General features: G+C 33.2%; 2 pseudogenes; both read left to right on the top strand.

Moving 5' to 3' along the window:
- Window positions 1-3,517: 3,517 nt before the first annotated feature.
- On the top strand, window positions 3,518-5,441 carry LOC130509569 (serine/threonine-protein phosphatase PP1 isozyme 4-like; annotated as a pseudogene).
- Window positions 5,442-6,340: 899 nt separating this feature from the next.
- On the top strand, window positions 6,341-11,182 carry LOC130509571 (subtilisin-like protease SBT4.1; annotated as a pseudogene).
- Window positions 11,183-12,374: the final 1,192 nt, after the last annotated feature.

Genomic DNA, 12,374 nt, shown 5'->3' with positions numbered 1-12,374 from the left:
AAGCTATACACGATAAAGATGTGCTTTTGCAACGTTGACACAAGTATAATTTTGAGGCATCAATCTATTAGGAAGGTCCTGACCCGTGATGAATGCCACAAAGGTGAAAGAGGGGCTTCAAAGTGGAATCAAACACCCAATTTTACAGAACAAAAGCCTAACCTATAGACACTTTAAAGTAATTTTTTCATAAAACAAAGATAATAGTTTGAGATTAAAGATAGCATCAGATCAAATCCACCTTGAGATCTGACCATTCTTCTTTATAAACTTGCTAAAGTCGCTCTATGTATGGACGATCCCCATACTTTTTTTTAATTAAGGCTGCTTGTTTTTGGAATATCTCATTTAAAATAAGAAAATATCTCATTTAAATATAGTATTATGTATGTTTTTATAATAAGTACTAAATGTTTTGCCTGACACATGCCCTTACAAATATTTATTAGTTTATTTATTTATTTATTCAAAAACCAACATGATAAAACTATTGGTTGTATATGTACTCAAAATATATTAATTAAACATCAAATAATTTATATATGACAAGTTATTTTTTATCAAAAAATATGTTTATCATTGTGTTAAGACTTTTTTAAAAACTCACATAAATACTTTCAAAATTATTTACAAATGTTTTTTCTTGATTAGTATTTAACTATGATTTGTTTGATATGTTAATGTTTAATTTTATGACTAAAATATTATTTTTGGATAACAACATAATATATAAGAAATATCTTATTTATTTTAAATACGTTTTTACATAATTCTTATATATTTTAAATACGCTCTTATATTTGTCAATTTCATTGTTGTTAATTTTATAATCAACTATCTAAATCAAATAAATAAACCTAATAATATTAATATAAAATATCTTGTTAATTATATAATTGTAACGTGGGAGTTCATAGGCGAAAAAACATTTTGCAAACAATAATATATATAATTTTAATCTTTTCGTTTCTACTAAGCTGTCAATTTTATGAATTCAACATTAACTTTTAATATGTATACAAACATATCTAACCTTAATTAAAATTAACATAAGTTAAAATAGAACAAAAGTTCAAGAGTCAGTTTTACTGTACCAAAACATTTAACTTTTCTTAATCAGAGGACAAAATATCAAACACGATATTTATAATCAACTGTGGAAACTTACAATAATATCAAGCACCATATTATAATCTGACTAGTAACATGTTGAATTAGAGTTGAATTATTAATAAAAGTTATAATTCGATATAATTTGCAGTATAATTATGTGGTATAAACTGTAGATTTATGTAATGAGTTCGTAGTAAAATCTGGGTTACTATATATTTTTAAAATTATTGATTGGTAAAATTTTAGTGTATAAATTGCAGTATATATTGTGTAGAAGATGTTTGACCAAAAAAAATATTATGTAGAAGAAAATTATGACTATCAATAATTTAAAATTTATCAATAACAATAACATTTATTATCAGTTAAATAAAATTGATTCAATTTATAATATTATTTTAATAAATAAATTAAAATTAAGGAAATACAGTAATATACTTATATTTATTCTAATAAAAGATACCTAGTATATTTACATATAATTTTACTTACGTAAAACTTTTAGTTACCAAATATAGTTAGCAATTAAAATTATAGAAATAATTTTAGATAATTTAAATGAAAATGAATAGATATAACTTGACTAACTAGTAAACATTTATGTAAAATTTTGAAAATGCTTTATTAACTGAAAAACACAAAACGTGAGACAACATGCATATTATTAAAAAAACTAATTTTTTAATAAAATTAAAAAGTAACCGTAGGATAACTAACCTAAAACCAAAAAAAAAATATTAAGTCAACTTTTAATGCATGAAATTTTGTTGAAGTTGAGTTAATATTTGAGTTATCAATTTTTTCAATGGGATAACTCAAAATTGTAACTCATAGTATATAATACATTCTAAAAGAATAACTCAAAATTTTTAAAGTAATAGATGAATGGTAACATTTTTTGAGTTATACCTCTAACTCATGAATGGTAAGGTTTTTCTTCTTAATCGGATAAATTTAGTTTAAGAAATGAAATACTTTTATGTACATTTTTGAACTTTCACTCTATTTCAACTTTAGAACGTTATTATTCTGTCTAATCTATGAATCAATTTTGTTTCTATATATTATATTATATAATTATCGTAACAAAATTACAACACTTGGCTACAAAAGAGGTATATACATTTTTTTCAAAAAAAAAGAGGTATATACATCACAGGAACAAAGATATTTGTAAATATCCAATATCCTACAAAAGAGGTATATACATTTTTTTTCAAAATCCAATCCGCAGCATTTGTCTTTAATCACACAAAAATCTAACAATTTACTTTCGTATCTTATGATACATGATACATCTTATCCACCTTACTAAAAAGTTCTTTTAACTTTGTATCTGTAAAGACTTCTAGTGAAAAAAGCCTTGAGATGAGAAACGTGTAGGTGACTTGGAAAGAATGTATCAAACCCTTTACGATATTTCACCCCAGTGAAACTAACTTTACGACCAGGGGAAAAAATGAAAATATCTTATTATTATTATTATTATTTTTTTTTTTGAAATATCTTATTATGTTTTTGGTGTAAATGTTAAATTTTGTACCAATTTTTTTCTGATAGTACATAGAACACTAGTAGCAGATGCAATTTAAACCTAAAGCAACAACAGAGATGAGGAAGAAAAGCAACTCCTAATGATCTAAGGACAATGAAACAAGTTGAAACAAAAGCAAGCTGAGGGAGCTTGACATTGTGGTTAGCATTGCCACAAGAGAAAGAGACCTTTGATAACCATGAGACCACGCTTTGGTAGAATTTGGCTTGCCTTGGGACAATATATTGTTTGTCACTGACTCACTGTATGGACACATATTTTTCTTTTTGGTAAAATTGTATGGACATATATGACCATGTTTACGAGTCAGTGCGCTCTGCGACTATAACATAAAATCCGTTTACCTAATGCAATATTTTGTGTAAATTGTAGTAATTAATATGTCACTTAACTTAAAAAGTTTAGTTTTAATCTTTATGATTAGTTGCTGAAATCAGTCACACGACTAGAAAACAAATAATAAACTGTGACATACGATCTCAATGTTGCAGTCGCAGATCACAATTACTACTATTAGTATTAAACGATCATATACACACACAGCTGTACTCACATCACTATTTTTAAACGTAGAAATGTTTTTAAAATATGAAACATGTTTAATATCCAAAAATGATTTTGGCTTTTTGTAAAAATTGTTTTTTTTAAAAAAATTTTTTAGGGATTATACGCCAATGTTTGAATTGCATACACAATTTATAAGGTAAAATAATTGTTTGGTTTTGGATGTTTATTAGTTTAATAGAAAATGGGCCGTTAATGAATCAAATAACGTGGTATAAATCGGCCCATTATCCATTAAGCCGAAGCCGTTTCGAGGATTCTCATGTTAAACGACATCGTTTTGATTATCCCCTCCCCACCCCACACCCCCTGCTTTGTTGTTGCTGTTCCGTTAATGGCGACGACGCAAGGGCAGCAGCAGACGGCGATTGACTCGGCGGTTCTCGATGATATAATCGGACGGCTCACGGAGGTTAGGTTAGCTAGACCAGGGAAACAAGTCCAGCTCTCGGAGGCAGAGATCAAACAGCTTTGCACTACCGCTAGAGACATCTTTCTTCAGCAACCTAATTTGCTTGAGCTTGAAGCACCCATCAAAATCTGCGGTATGTTTTTAATCGAAAACCCATTCGATTCGTTGATTCCCCAAAATTTTAGGGTTTATAGTGTTCGAAAGTTTGAAACTTGTGCATATCTCTTAATGGGTGTTTGTGATGAAATGTTGTTAATGAGTATTGAGAAGAGACTTTGCCATGTTTGAATCTTTTGATTGGTGTTGTGAAGAGGCTAAAAAAAAAGGCTTTACCTTTTGTGGAGTGTCTTTGATTAGAGCGTCTAAGCACATGTACACGTGTAGAAGGGTTTTTAATGAGTAGTTCACATTTGAGTAAGAGACTTAGTTTTGTTGTAGAGGTGTTCTTGATGTTGTTTTCTTGCTAGTTTGGTTGGTAGAACATTGAGGTTTCAGCAAGCATCTCTTTGTTTTTGCAATGCTTGAATACCATCATTTTTACTTTTTGAGTCTAGTAACTGTTGAGTGTATGGTGGATATTGAACCAGGTGATATACATGGGCAGTATAGTGATTTGCTGAGGCTGTTTGAGTACGGTGGATTCCCCCCTAGTGCTAACTATCTCTTCCTTGGAGACTACGTGGACCGAGGCAAACAGAGTCTTGAGACGATATGTCTCTTGCTAGCCTACAAGATCAAATACCCAGGGAACTTTTTTCTACTGAGGGGGAAACCACGAGGTGTGCTTCCATCAACCGGATATATGGGTTTTACGATGAGTGTAAAAGGAGGTTCATGTGAGAGTGTGGAAGGTTTTCACAGACGGTTTCAACTGCCTTCCTGTTGCGGCGCTTATAGATGACAAGATACTGTGTATGCACGGTGGACTTTCGCCGGATCTCAACCATTTGGATGAGATCAGAAGCTTGCCGCGTCCGACTATGATTCCTGACACGGGCTCCTCTGTGATTTGCTATGGTCTGATCCTGGGAAAGATGTTAACGGATGGGGGATGAATGATAGAGGCTTTCGTACACTTTTGGTCCGGACAAAGTCTCTGAGTTTCTAGCGAAACATGATCTAGACCTTGTGTGTCGTGCTCATCAGGTGAGTGTTTTGATTTGATTCGATTCTACTGCTTTTTGTGATGTTAACAAGGAAGTATAATGACAGGTGGTGGAAGATGGGTATGAGTTCTTTGCTGATAGACAGCTAGTGACGGTGTTTTCAGCTCCTAACTACTGTGGAGAATTTGACAATGCTGGTGCGATGATGAGCGTGGATGAGAACCTTATGTGCTCGTTTCAGATTTTGAAGCCCGCTGAGAAGAAGTCCAAGTTCATGATGTCCACAAAGATTTGAATCCTTTCATTGAAAGGTTAGTAGTCAATAGTGTGTACTTAGCGACACCAAACAAGTGAATGAATGGATTCTTATGCACTGTTTTGTTCATCTTCTTCTTTACAAGTCAATGATAAATGTTTTTTTGTTTGTTTGCAGATGGATTTGGTCTTGCTTAGAGAAACTGATTCAAACCGTTGGAGACTTGGCTTTTAAAGCGTGTGCTCCTTAGTCTTCTATTCTATTTCTTACCAACTTCACTTTTGTTCCTTATCTTCTTTTAAGGGGTTTACATGATGTTCGAAAGCACATAGTTGGTGTGTGTGTACATGCGTGTGATGGTCTCTTGGATTTTTAGGACACCAAATGAAATGGTGATTATAAACAAAAATTAGTAAGATGAGCTTTTGTCTCTAAGTGGAGCTCTTCAAATAATCAACATGAAAATCGAATGAGCATCAAAAAAAAGTTGCAAAAAGAAACAAAGGCTCACTCTTGGTCATTCTTGAAGTGGGCACTAGAAATGGAATAGAATATTATTTATTGGAGGGAATGAAATTGATTATGTTTGTTCTTTGTTGTGGACGAGAAATAAACACGAAGCGATAAGCTTGTGAAAGGTTTGGTCGGAAACAGGAACCAAAACCACATGTGCCCCATTTCGTAGACAACATATTATGTCATTATCATATCAAACATATATTCATATTCTTAGTCCATTTTTCTCATTAGAAATTATTAACGTATCATTGATCATGGTATCCAAAAATCTTCTTCTCAGTATAGTTGTCATATTCGCCTATAATAACAGTTTCATGATATTGTGTTTGGTTGGAGAAGTTTGTAACCCGCTGCTTAGTATAATTATGGTTATGTTTCCAGTTATATGTTACAACGGATGCAAGAAGGTAAGAGGAAACAGATGAATAAACAAAAGTGAACAACCATTAAAAACTTAACTAATCACTAAAATTGTTTGTAGACACATTTGGGAACATTTTCACTCATGCAAACACAAACAAGCAATTGAAGCATGATTGTATCTGTCCAAGGCGGTTTAACTGTTATGATCTGACCTTAAAATTTTAATCGAACCAAGCATTCATATGTGCCTCACCTTTCTTGATTGGTCAGTACCCCTATTTCTTGACATTGGACTTTCTCAAGAATCACAAAAAGAAGATGAAAACGTTGTCATAATCGGAGAATAAGATTCTTTTAAATTGATTGATAAGCTTTTGCACGAAGAAATGTTTTCATTTCTATCTTCTCTTTCAATCTTCCTCTTCTTCAGTCTTTTTCTCTCCCAATCTCCTTCATGAAATTTTACTATAAATAGAGGCATCATGCTTTACAACAAAACTAATTAATCAATAAACTATAGAAGTGTCATAATAGAGAGTGAGTGATGGCAATAGCTTTACATGCCTTCTTTCTTCAACTGATACTCTTCTTCTTTGCTTCTCTTGCAGAGGCAAACAACCCGCGAAAGGTGAGACAAAATGAATTCTTCTTCTCTCTATTCCACAAAAAGTTCACACTTTGTAGTAACAAAGATTTGTTTATTAAGATTACCACTACTAGTTCAATTAAAATCAGAGACACTAATCCGTTGTTGATGTTATGCTTCATTTCTTTGGTCAGTATTTACTGTATTCTCATGTACGTATAACATGTGCTGATGACAATACACACACATTACTAGTTTCCCATTTACTTTTTTTCACGGTGCTTTTATACTTTAGGTTAAAAAGTTTTAGTAATAAATTTGGATTTAATACATAACATCTTGCTTTGTGTGTCACAGATATATCTTGTGCAGATGAAAGTTGGAGGGCATCGATAGGGTCAAGTTCCGGTCACAAGGAACTACTCGGGGAAGTTCTTGACGACAATAGGTTTTAATTATGCTTTATATATTCTTTATAAGTAATATTGATTCTTTTAATGTGATTTATCTAAAAGGAATATTTCACAAACTCATTATTAATCAGTTTTTATGTTAAACAATCACATGCAGCACCGTAGCAAAATGCACTTATCTACAGCTATAGTGAGAGCTTCACGGGTTTCTCGGCAAGCCTCACACAAAATGAACGTCAAAAGTTAAAGAGTAAGGGGAAAACGCTTGTTTCTTTACGTTTGTATTTCCATTTAATAATTTACAAATGATTACTAATTTACATATAGACGCAAACGTAACGACATGTATATGATAGTGTTTTACGTATTGATTTATACTGGTACGTTAGATGCATAAGGAACATGGGAATAACATGGAATAGGTTAACGTTGGATGCAGGGAGGAGAGAAGTATTACAAGTGTCACGTAGCAGAAACTTAAAGCTTCACACGACAAGATCGTGGGACTTTTATGAATCTAACATTAGCAGCTAAGCGAAATCCCCTGGCTGAGAGTGATTTGGTGGTAGCTGTTATTGACTCTGGCATTTGGCCATACTCTGAGCTCTTCAGTAGCGACAGTCCTCCTCCTCTGGCTTTGGCAAAACAAATGTGAAAACATCACTTGCAACAAGTACGACCTATTCATGCATTATTAGACTCTCTACTAATTAAAAAAACTCCTACGTTATATCTTCATTTCGTATCTAATTAGAAATCTTCATAATGGAAGTATATGATCATAACTTAATACAAGTTATATGTGTCAATCTATCCAGTGGCCACTACTGCTAATTGATTTTCAACTAGAAGTAGCAATAAACTTTAGAAAAACGTTTTCTAGATCACTGGTCTAACTAATCCTACATACCCAAAAATCAATTTAATTTGGTTTGAGTTTGGAATTTAAAACAATCAAACCACATCCATATATTTTTCTCTAAAGTAGAGATGCTCTGTATAGAGATGATTTTTATCTCAAACATATGTTTCTATAATAGAAAATGCTATCTTTTTCAGTTCTTAAAAATAAAGAACTCTATTTTAGAAGTATTTATCAGAGTAAAACTCATTTTATTAGTAGAATTCATCTATTCTAGAAAAAATAAATACATAGATGTGGGGTTGGAACTTGGAGATGCTCTAAACTCCTATCAGTCACACTTTGATATAAAGTTTTAGTTTGTAGAAAACATAATTTATTTTTATTTATTGGATGGTGAGAAGTGATATTTACTTTTGAAATACTACCAATGCAGCAAGATCGTTGGAGCTCGATCATACTACTTGGAAAAAGAGCATTACAATGTAACTGAAGAGAAGTCGGTCATTGACGTGACGGGCCACGGCACGCACGTTGCCTCCATCGTTGCAGGCAAGGAAATCGAAAAGGCAAGCTACTTTGGTCTAGCTGAAGGAACGATGAGAGGCGGTGTTCCCAATGCAAAGATCGCAGTTTATAAAACCTGTTGGAAAATACTAAAGGAAGGTAAAGAGGTTTCATATTGTCCAGAACATAAAGCCTTGGAGGCAATAGAGGATGCAATCAAGGACAAGGTCGACATCATCTCCTATTCTCAAGGGTTGCCTAAACCAATCCCCATACACAAAGATTGTGTCTCGTGGGCGTTCTGAGAGCACTTGAAAAAGGAATTTTGACTTCAACCGTGGCCGGGAACTCAGGCATGAATCCCTACGCTATCATCAACGGCGCACCTTGGGTCATGACCGTTGCAGCTAGCTTGAAAGATAGATTTTTCATGACGGAGTTAGAGCTGGAAGAAGAAGATGATTCAATATTTGTAAGTGAAATATATTTTATGCTTGACTCACAAGTAACTCCTCATAGGTTTATTAACTTAAAATAAATTGAACATATAAAACCAGGTATACAACACAATCAACACCTTCCAGACACAAGATTCTTTCTACCCACTTTGGATGAAACATCACCCAATGAATCAACAAGAAAACGTGCACTCGTTGCTGAGTAAGTTAGGGTGAATTTCCTCATGCTCTGTTTTTTTTTTTAACTTTTATAAATATATATATATATATATATATATATATATATCTTAATTTTTGTAAATATTTTCACAAGCTCTGATTACCACTCTCATCATATTCATACTGTTTGAAAAGTCAAAATGTTTGTTTCACAATTTTAGGAGTAAAGATTCTGCAATCACATTGAACCATAGGAACGGCACAACAAAAGACGTTTTCTTTAACTTTTCACAAACAATCTTGGACAAAGCGATTGAAGAGAGAGTACAAGGTGCGGTCGTTTGGGGTAATTTTAGCGAAAATTATGCGTTGGGAAAGCTACAGTTTCCTATCGCTTCCATATTTCTGGACAAAGAAAAAGGAAGTGATCTACGGGAGGACTTGGCAAAACCTGAAAGGTAAAAAACATTCATTGTTTGATCATATACATGAACAATAAAGATCACCAGGAATAGTAGTCTCTTTTCTCAGTATAAAATTATACAAAAAAAAATAATAGAAAAGGTACAAAAAAGAAAAGAGAAGAAGAACGTTTTTAATTAAAAACTACCTCAAGTTTTTAAAAAATTAATTGCCACTTGCCACTTACTTACTAGCTAATATTTTACATGAATTTTATTTATTCTGAGATATTCAAATAATGCTCTAAGACTAGTCGTTTTGTCCACAGAGTATAACAAAAAAATGTTTGGTTTGTATCGACTCCTATAATATTACAGCAAACATTCAGTCAAAATCCACAAGACGGTGGAAATTCCACCAGAAGAGGGGCTGGAACCAACTGTTGCTGACATGTCTTCGAGAGGGCCTAATTGCGATAGATTCCTAGAAAACATTCTCAAGGTGAGTTCAGCATCAACTAGGTCACCATAAAACAGGTTTTTGGATCAGCTAAGTTTAATTCGCTGTGAGATTTTTTACGCCATTGAATCGTCAATTACATTATATTGGGATCTTGTTTGCAGCCTGATTTAGCTGCTCCAGGGGTAGACATCATAGCGGGTTGGCCCGAGAATGTGAATCTTTTGCCAACAGGGACAAATGACTACCGCCATCTCAGGTTCAATATATTGTCAGGAACTTCCATGGCTTGCCCTCATGCCACTGGACTTGCCTTGTACCTTAAGTCATTCTACCCTTCTTGGTCTCCATCCGCTATTAAATCCGCTCTAATGACCACTTGTAAGTCCGATAGCTTAGGATTATTATAGTTACTTAGTGATTTGTGTGTTATCTATAATAATAATTTTACGAATTGGACTAGATATATTTTAGGATTTTCATAAGACCAAAATCTTTTATGAATCTGAATCCGTTTTGTGATATATTAGTGTTGGACTTTAAATCCACTGGAGAGAAAGTTCAGACCAAAACTTTAAGAAGATTTCTAAAAGCCTTTAAAAAGTTTGTAAAGCTTTTAAAGAAAAATATATAAACTGGAATTGTTTAACTTCCTATTTTATTCAGTTCTGAATTATTTATACGTGCTTGTTTTGGTAGCTTCTAACATCGCAAATTCTCTTTGCAGCCACGGAAATGGCACAGTCGGGCAATGAATTTGACTACGGGGTAGGACGTTTAAACGCTACAAAAGTCCTAGACCCCGGTTTGATCTACGAGACAAGACACCAGGACTACATAGATTACATGTGCAAACAAGGCTACAACACCCAAATGCTAAGATCACACGTTGGAAGCCACGAGATTGATTGCTCCGGGACCAAGTTAGACCTAAGCGCAGACCTCAACTATCCAACCAGGACGGCCCGAGTCGACATCAACACCAAGTTCACCAAAGTCTTCTACAGAACGGTCACTAACGTTGGCGCCCCAAACTCCACTTACCTCGGAGAGATTAAGTTCCAAGATGAGAAAAACTTTGAGGCTGAGATCACTGTGGAGCCTAAACGGCTACATTTTGACAAGTTGGGAGATACCAGGATTTTTACGGTCAACGTCACCGGAGAATCGAAGCCGAATATGTATTACAAGAAGTCGTTTATGACATACAACACGTGGCTCACGTGGACGGAGATGGATGGTTCTCGCCAAGTCAGGAGTCCCATTGTCATATACTCTATAACGAAGAGCTCCCACGCTTGCCGTAAATTCCACAAGAACTAATTCAAGCTGCCACTCTTCTATAAAAAAGTGAAATTATATAATATAACAATCTACTTAGTTACAATAAGACTGGACTCTTGAATCTCGATCAATACTAACTTATCTCTATAATATTATTTAAAATAGTTTTCTATTGTTCACATCATTTTTAGTATGGTTAATTACATGCAGTCATCCTTAATGAATTAAAATAATACATATAATTATCATTAGTAAACGTGAATTTTCTTTTTATTTAATAATTTATGTTAATTAGAAATTTCCATTTTCAAATAAAATGTATAATTAAAAACATTTTATCAATTTTAAAAAATAAATTTAAAAGAATAAAATATATTTTATATAATGTGATTTTCATAAAAAAGGAAAGTTATCAAAATTAATTTTGATATTAAGAAAAAAAAAATTTCCTTCGAAACATAATTTTAACTAAGATAAAATATATATTTTAAAGTAATAAAAGTATTTTCTTCATATCTATATGTTTCTTAGATAATTCCAGAAGAAAAAAAAACTAATTTCGATAAACCAAGATATATTTTCTTTCTACTGACCATTGTTTTATTTTTAGAAAATCAACATATATCAAATTATTATAAATATTACGAAAATATATGTAGACACACCTAAGATGAAAAAGCAATTATCTTTCACCACAGGGGATGAGAGAATTCAGGATATTGTGTATTCTCATCATAGCATGTGCTGCATATACCGGATCCTGCAACCACAATCATCGACTGCTTCTCCAACCATCATCTTCTACTCTGCTCTTTTGCCAAAAAAAACAAATCGAACCTTTTACATGGAAGTGAATCACAGACCGTGAAGGCTAAACCTGGCGATATTGATGCAGATATCAACGTGGTGGAGAAAGATATCATCGGATTCTAAACCAGTTGGAATCACTCCGGTCAGAGAAGGCCGAGCAGATCGCGAGAAAGAATCCTTCATGTGAAGTTCATGGAATCTCGGAAACAGACTACGAAGTTCGACACGTGATACAAATCACGAACCATCACACGAAGAGGCGTTAGTTTGCGTCCAATAGAGATATTCTCCACTGCAAAGAAATTGGAGGCTGTAACTTCGATTCAATCAGCTCAGAAACGATGGAAGTCTTGCTTTTTATGCTAAGCTTCCTGGAATCAAGTAGGGAAGGTAGTGACGAAAGCTAGAGGTCGAAACCTGAGTCCTAACATGAAAGCAACGGAAAAATTCATTTGACAACTTTCCTAAAACCCACACTAATTTATTTGGTAGTGTTGGAATGTAAAAACACAATGATATAATCATATTTCTATTGATTAGATAAAG

Source organism: Raphanus sativus, chromosome 3 (assembly GCF_000801105.2).
Source record: "Raphanus sativus cultivar WK10039 chromosome 3, ASM80110v3, whole genome shotgun sequence".
Classification (NCBI taxonomy): Eukaryota; Viridiplantae; Streptophyta; class Magnoliopsida; order Brassicales; family Brassicaceae; genus Raphanus; species Raphanus sativus.
This window is presented reverse-complemented; position numbering and strand designations above follow the sequence as displayed.